Source organism: Lucilia sericata, unplaced genomic scaffold (assembly GCF_015586225.1).
Source record: "Lucilia sericata isolate MDLA Ls3-8-SP2 unplaced genomic scaffold, ASM1558622v1 Contig001496F_arrow, whole genome shotgun sequence".
NCBI lineage: Eukaryota > Metazoa > Arthropoda > Insecta > Diptera > Calliphoridae > Lucilia > Lucilia sericata.
The window spans coordinates 94476-102500 of record NW_023995424.1 but is presented as its reverse complement, the minus strand read 5'-3'; the positions used below and the strand labels follow the sequence as shown (position 1 = coordinate 102500).

General features: G+C 28.3%; 1 pseudogene; it reads right to left on the bottom strand.

The window, feature by feature from the left end:
- The window catches only part of LOC119611622, a 5919-nt pseudogene extending 1260 nt beyond the window's left edge, over nt 1–4659 (bottom strand).
- Between the last annotated feature and the right edge of the window lie 3366 nt (nt 4660–8025).

The window sequence follows — 8025 nt, the reverse complement described above, 5'->3', positions numbered from 1 at the left end:
TTAATTATACATGAGCACAAAAAATGTATCCGTTGCTAGGCCGCAAATAAAACGGGTCAAAGCAAACAGTTCTACTGAGTTGACAAAAGAAGATAAAAAATCTCCCAAACCACCGGTAATAGTAGTCAAACAAATGGAAGGTAAACGACCTATGCGATCAGCCAAGACCCCAAATGAAATGGTACCAATAACAGCACCCAAAAAATAAATGATTGACCCACAGCCGACTTATAGGCTGAGCCACAAACTAAATTTAACTAAAACAATGAGACACAATAACTTTACTTTCCACATAGGTTCCAAATTTCGTGAAAGCTCACCTCAGTAGTTATACTTTCGTAACCATTTTCTTTCATATAAAACCATTTACGACACTCTCCCACCTCTGCTGGCTCAAAAACACCCTCATTATAGTCCAATAAAGTGCAATGAGGTTTTGAGAAATTCTTATAAATATCGTTCAAATCCTTAAAGGATTTATTCTCCAATTTCTCATGATAACACCAATGATCGGGTGTAAATGTTATGAGAGTTTGTGAATAATAATGCATGGAGGCCATAAAATTGGTAAAACCATATAGAAGAAGGACCACAAATTGAAAACGTCCATAATTACCGCACTTTTCTAAAGCGCGATCGAAATCCATTCTGATTTTTTATTTTATTCGACTATAAAGCTGCTGTCTTTAATGTTATTGCGGGATTTACTCCCAATCAACTGATTTCATATTAAAAGTCAAATGTTAATGTTAGGTAAAGTACTTTGATTTTAAGTAGATTTTTAACAAGTTTTTTTATCCTGTTATGATTTTACGATCATTTAAGAATAAAGAGTAGATGGGGGAGGTTTGTTGTCTGTGTAATTCTTTGAAATGTGAATGTTTTCTTTGAATTGTTGATTGATTGCATACAAATTATTTCGTTTGCAGCATTTTTGATGCAATAAATACGTAAATTGTTATAAAAACACGTGTTTTGGTTTAATGTTAATTAACCCATTAGGGGAAGTACAAGTTTATTTAAAAATAAAAGCAACATGTCTAATTTTCAATATAAAGAAAAATAATGATTTCTTAAATTTTATGGAAATTTTTTAGTTTACATTAAAATTACATTCTTTACACAATGTCAACAATGTAAATTTTGGAGTTTAGCAAATATTTTGTTAAATATTGGCTAATTTTACCAAGAATTTGTATTGTTTACGTAAAATATACATTGTTTACACAATGACAACAATTTAAATTTTTGATAAAATTTAAGAAATTACATAAATTTATTATAATTTAAATGATTTTATGTTATTTACACATAAAATAAATTGTTTACATAATGTCAACAATGAACATTTTTGTAAATCCAAAGAAAGCTTTTAAAATCTTTAATTTTATGCAAATTTTGTTTAATTTACATTAAAATCATATTGTTTACACAGCGTCAATAATGTAAATTTTGGATTTTAAGAAGTATTTTGCTAAAAATTTACTGGTTTTACCAAGAAATTTTATTGTTTACATACAAATACATTGTTTACATAATGTCAACAATTGAAATTTCTAATAAAATTAATTAAATTACTAAAATTTATTATAATCTAAATGGTTTTATGTTATTTACACATAAAATACATTGTTTACATAATGTCAATAATGAAAATTTTGTGAAAATCTAAATCTTTAAATTTAAGGTAATTCTGTTTTATTTACATAAAATTACATTATTTACATAATGTCAACAATGTAAATTTTGTAGTTTAACAAATATTTTGTTAAATACTGACTGATTTTACCAACAATTTGTATTCTTTACTTAAAAAATCATTGTTTACATAATGTCAACAATTACAATTTCTTATAAAATAAAGGAAATTACCAAAGATGGAACTACTTTAAATAATTTCATAAGTTTTACACTCAAAATACATTGTTTACATAATGTCAGCAATGGCATTTTTTGCAGATGTAAAGAAAAACTGTATAAAATCTTGAATTTTAAGCAAATTTTGTTTAATTTACCTTAAATTTACATTCTTACATTATGTCAACAATGTCAATTTAAATATTTATTTAAATATTGACTGATTTTACCAAGAATTTGTATTATTTACTTTAAAATACTTTGTTTACATAATGTCAACAATTAAAATTTCTTACAAAATTAAGGATATTACCAAAGAAGGAACTACTTTAAATGATTTCACATGTTTTACTCTTTAAATACATTGTTTAAATAGTGTCAACAATGGCATTTTTTGCAGATATAAAGAAAAACTGAATAAAATCTTGATTTTTAAGCAAATTTTGTTTAATTTACATTCTTTACACTTTGTCAACAATATCAATTTTGAAGTTTAATAAATATTTTGTTAAATATTGACAGATTTTACCAAGAATTTGTATTGTTTACTTAAAAAGTACATTGTTTACGTCATGTCAAAAATTGATTTTTCTTATAAAATTAAGGATATTACCAAAAATGGAATCGCTTTTAATGATTTCACATGTTTTACACTCAAAATACATTGTTTACATAATGTCAACAATGGCATATTTTGCAGATATAAAAAAACTGAATAAAATTTTAAATTTTAAGCACATTTTGTTTAATTTACATTAAATTTACACTTTTTACACAACAATGTCAATTTTTTGAAGTTTAATAATATTTTGTTAAATATTGACTGATTTTACCAAGAATTTGTATTATTTACTTAAAAAATACATTGTTTACATAATGTCAACAATTGATTTTTCTTATAAAATTAAGGATATAACCAAAAATGGAACCACTTTAAACGATTTCACATGTTTTACACTTTAAATACATTGTTTACATAATGTCAACAATGACATTTTGCAGATATAAAGAAAAACTGAATAAAATCTAATATTTCAAGCAAATTTTATCCAATTTATATTAAAATTAGATTTTTTACATAATGTCAATAATGTAAATATTAAAGTTTTTAAAAAATTTCTATTGTTTCCTTAAAAAATACATTGTTTACATCATGTCAACAATTGAAATTTTTTAAAAAATTATGAAAATTACAAAAATTTTGTTAAATTATGTCAAAATTTCATTGTTTACATAATGTCAACAATTGAAATTTGCAGTCAAATTATACAAAATCTATAATATTATATAGATTTTACATGTTTTACACAAAAAATTCATTATTTACATAATGTCAACAATGTAATTTTTCTAGTTATTACACATATTTTGCCAAATTTTTAAGAATATATAATATTTTTTCATAAAAATACATTATTTACATAATGTCAACAATGAAAATTTCTTTTAAAACTAAAGAATTTCTCAAAATTTTTATGATTTTTGTTATTGCTTTTTAAATGGGTTAATTGCAAAACAAAGACTTTGTCTAGATTAGTTCAGAAATGAACTGATCATAAGTTCATTACTTGTTTGGGGAGAAATGATCAACAAGATTTAAAATTGACATGCTTTTTAAATTGTTACCAACTGGTCTTGTCTGTGGCATCTTGCATAGATTAGCAAATCATTAATAATTCCCATAAAAAAAGTAATACTTAATTTGAAAAGAAATCGGTTAAGGGGGATAAATATTAAGAAACCGGTAGTTTTTTTTTTTTAAATATAAAAACTAGATTTGTTTTTCAAATAAATTCCAGCAAAAGATTTTAATTAGCAAAAGTTAATAAGACATGAATAATTAAAACAAACAATATTTAAATTGCAAACAAAACCATGAAAATATGCGTCGTCTTGGCTGACAGACATTTTTGTAAAAACAAAATAAACGCACATGTAGAATATTTTAGAGAAAAGACACACACACACACACATACAAACACTAAGAATGATCTCTACTTACTCAGTATATACATAAGCATTAGAAAGGTATCCGTTGCTAAGCCGGAATAAAACGGGTCACAGCAAACATTTCCACACTGTAGACAAACGAGGATAAAAAGTCTCCCCAAACCTCCAGCAAAAGTAGTCAAACAAATGGCCGGTAAACGGCCAATACGATCAGCCAAAACACCAAAAGAATGGTACCAACAACAGCTCCCAAAAAATAAAAAGATTGACTGACAGCCGACTTATAAGTTGAGTCGCAGACCAAGTTAAGCTTAAACAAAATAATTAATTTAACAATTAGTTTCTTACAGTGTATTTACTGTTAGTTATTCCCAAAAGTATAGCACACTTTAAGGAATTTTTTAATTTGCTTTACACTCACTTCGGTGGTAACAGTTTCATAACCATTTTCTTTTTTATAAAACCACTTACGGCACTTTCCCACTTCCGCTTTCTCAAACGCACCATCATTATACTCCAGCAGAGTGCAATGAGGATTTGAAAAATTCTTATAGATTTCATTAATTTCCTCAAATGTTTTATTTTCCAATTGCTCATGATAGCACCAGTGTTCGGGTGTAAATGAGATCAGTGTCTGTGAGTAATAGTGTAGGGAAGACATAAAATTGGTGTAACCAAATAGCAAAAGCACCACGAGTTGATAAGGACCATAATTGCCACACTTTTCTAAAGCTTTATCGAAATCCATATTGCAGATCTATTATCACTTCACTTTTCTTTTTAAACTATTTTTTTTAATTTAATTTTTTATTTAGAATTTATGACTTTTTTATCTCGTTTTCAATGTTGCTGCTAGCCTTTCCCCGTCTGTACTAATTTCTCAAAAAATATCAAAAGTTTATTTCGACTAAAAAAAGTCTTCACAAAGTAGTTTTAATTTTAAACACGTTTTTTTTCGAACTTGTTTTAAATTTCTAATTAATTTCTAATAATGTCAAAACTAGACGTCTTTAAATAGAATCTGTTTTGTTTATAGTAAAGAGACAACCGATCGTATTAGCATAAATTCAAATATTTTCAATTTCTTCATTTCATTTCAATGTTTACATAATGTCAACAAATACATATTTCTCTCCCTTATTTCTTTACACTTTTTTCTGCTAAAATTAATAAAAGCAACAAAGAATGTTCTATTTTAATAGATTTTATATTATTATTTAGAAATTATTAAGAAAACCTAATAAAACATTTAATTTTGTGTTTTTTACCCTAAAATTACATTATTTACATAATGTCAACTATGTAAATTAATAAGTTTAACAAACATTTTTCTAAATATTGAGTAAATTTACTAAACATTTTATAGTTTACTTGAAAAAATACATTGTTTACATAATGTCAACAATTGAAACTTTTCACAGTATTAAGAAAGTTATAAATATAGTTAAGGTTTAAAAGATTTACATTATTTACTAACAAAACCTTTAATTAGTACTCTAACCTAGTAGATGTTCTAAGCTATTTGCTTTGATTTAATACATTGTCAACAATAGAATTAATACTCATAAATTTCTCTCATAACAATATTAAAACAAACAGAATCGCTAAAAACCGGTAGTTTAAAAACAAATAAAAAATTGTTTGTTAAACATGCATATAATTTATAATATTTATAATAAATTATGTACTGCTAATCGATTAAATAGCTTTGTTTATTATATTGTACCAGAGATGGAAAACTCAGTACTTTTTGCAAACGAAAAACACCGATCTTATGACACTTTAAATCGTGTTTTGTAGGAATTTTGAATAAAAACCTAAAATTAAATAATTAATATCTTTGTGAATACGAGGCTAAGTTCAATAAACTAGCAAACAGTTAATCATTAGTCTAGTCAATAGTTTAGCCAATTGAAAAGTTAAATAGAAATGAACTAGAACTGAACTAAAACTGAACTAGAACTGAACTAGAACTGAACTAGAACTGAACTAGAACTGAACTAGAACTGAACTAGAACTGAACTAGAACTGAACTAGAACTGAACTAGAACTGAACTAGAACTGAACTAGAACTGAACTAGAACTGAACTAGAACTGAACTAGAACTGAACTAGAACTGAACTAGAACTGAACTAGAACTGAACTAGAACTGAACTAGAACTGAACTAGAACTGAACTAGAACTGAACTAGAACTGAACTAGAACTGAACTAGAACTGAACTAGAACTGAACTAGAACTGAACTAGAACTGAACTAGAACTGAACTAGAACTGAACTAGAACTGAACTAGAACTGAACTAGAACTGAACTAGAACTGAACTAGAACTGAACTAGAACTGAACTAGAACTGAACTAGAACTGAACTAGAACTGAACTAGAACTGAACTAGAACTGAACTAGAACTGAACTAGAACTGAACTAGAACTGAACTGAACTAGAACTGAACTAGAACTGAACTAGAACTGAACTAGAACTGAACTAGAACTGAACTAGAACTGAACTAGAACTGAACTAGAACTGAACTAGAACTGAACTAGAACTGAACTAGAACTGAACTAGAACTGAACTAGAACTGAACTAGAACTGAACTAGAACTGAACTAGAACTGAACTAGAACTGAACTAGAACTGAACTAGAACTGAACTAGAACTGAACTAGAACTGAACTAGAACTGAACTAGAACTGAACTAGAACTGAACTAGAACTGAACTAGAACTGAACTAGAACTGAACTAGAACTGAACTAGAACTGAACTAGAACTGAACTAGAACTGAACTAGAACTGAACTAGAACTGAACTAGAACTGAACTAGAACTGAACTAGAACTGAACTAGAACTGAACTAGAACTGAACTAGAACTGAACTAGAACTGAACTAGAACTGAACTAGAACTGAACTAGAACTGAACTAGAACTGAACTAGATCTGAACTAGATCTGAACTAGAACTGAACTAGAACCTAACTAGAACTGAACTAGAACTGAACTAGAACTGAACTAGAACTGAACTAGAACTGAACTAGAACTGAACTAGAACTGAACTAGATCTGGACAAGAATTGAACTAGAACTGAACTAGAACTGAACTGAAAACTAGAACTGAACTAGAACTGAACTAGAACTGAACTAGAACTGAACTAGAACTGAACTAGAACTGAACTAGAACTGACTAGAACTGAACTAGAACTGAACTAGAACTGAATAGAACTGAACTAGAACTGAACTAGAACTGAACTAGAACTGAACTAGAACTGAACTAGAACTGACTAGAACTGAACTAGAACTGAACTAGAACTGAACTAGAACTGAACTAGAACTGAACTAGAACTGAACTAGAACTGAACTAGAACTGAACTAGAACTGAACTAGAACTGAACTAGAACTGAACTAGAACTGAACTAGAACTGAACTAGAACTGAACTAGAACTGAACTAGAACTGAACTAGAACTGAACTAGAACTGAACTAGAACTGAACTAGAACTGAACTAGAACTGAACTAGAACTGAACTAGAACTGAACTAGAACTGAACTAGAACTGAACTAGAACTGAACTAGAACTGAACTAGAACTGAACTAGAACTGAACTAGAACTGAACTAGAACTGAACTAGAACTGAACTAGAACTGAACTAGAACGAACTAGAACTGAACTAGAACTGAACTAGAACTGAACTAGAACTGAACTAGAACTGAACTAGAACTGAACTAGAACTGAACTAGAACTGAACTAGAACTGAACTAGAACTGAACTAGAACTGAACTAGAACTGAACTAGAACTGAACTAGAGCTGGACAAGAATTGAACTAGAACTGAACTAGAGCTGGACAAGAATTGAACTAGAACTGAACTAGAACTGAACTAGAACTGAACTAGAACTGAACTAGAACTGAACTAGAACTGAACTAGAACTGAACTAGAACTGAACTAGAACTGAACTAGAACTGAACTAGAACTGAACTAGAACTGAACTAGAACTGAACTAGAACTGAACTAGAACTGAACTAGAACTGAACTAGAACTGAACTAGAACTGAACTAGAACTGAACTAGAACTGAACTAGAACTGAACTAGAACTGAACTAGAACTGAACTAGAACTGAACTAGAACTGAACTAGAACTGAACTAGAACTGAACTAGAACTGAACTAGATTTTAGTTTTTAATTTAAATACATTTTTGTGGGAAAAAGGAAGGGGTCACTCTTGAATATTTATTTTAGAG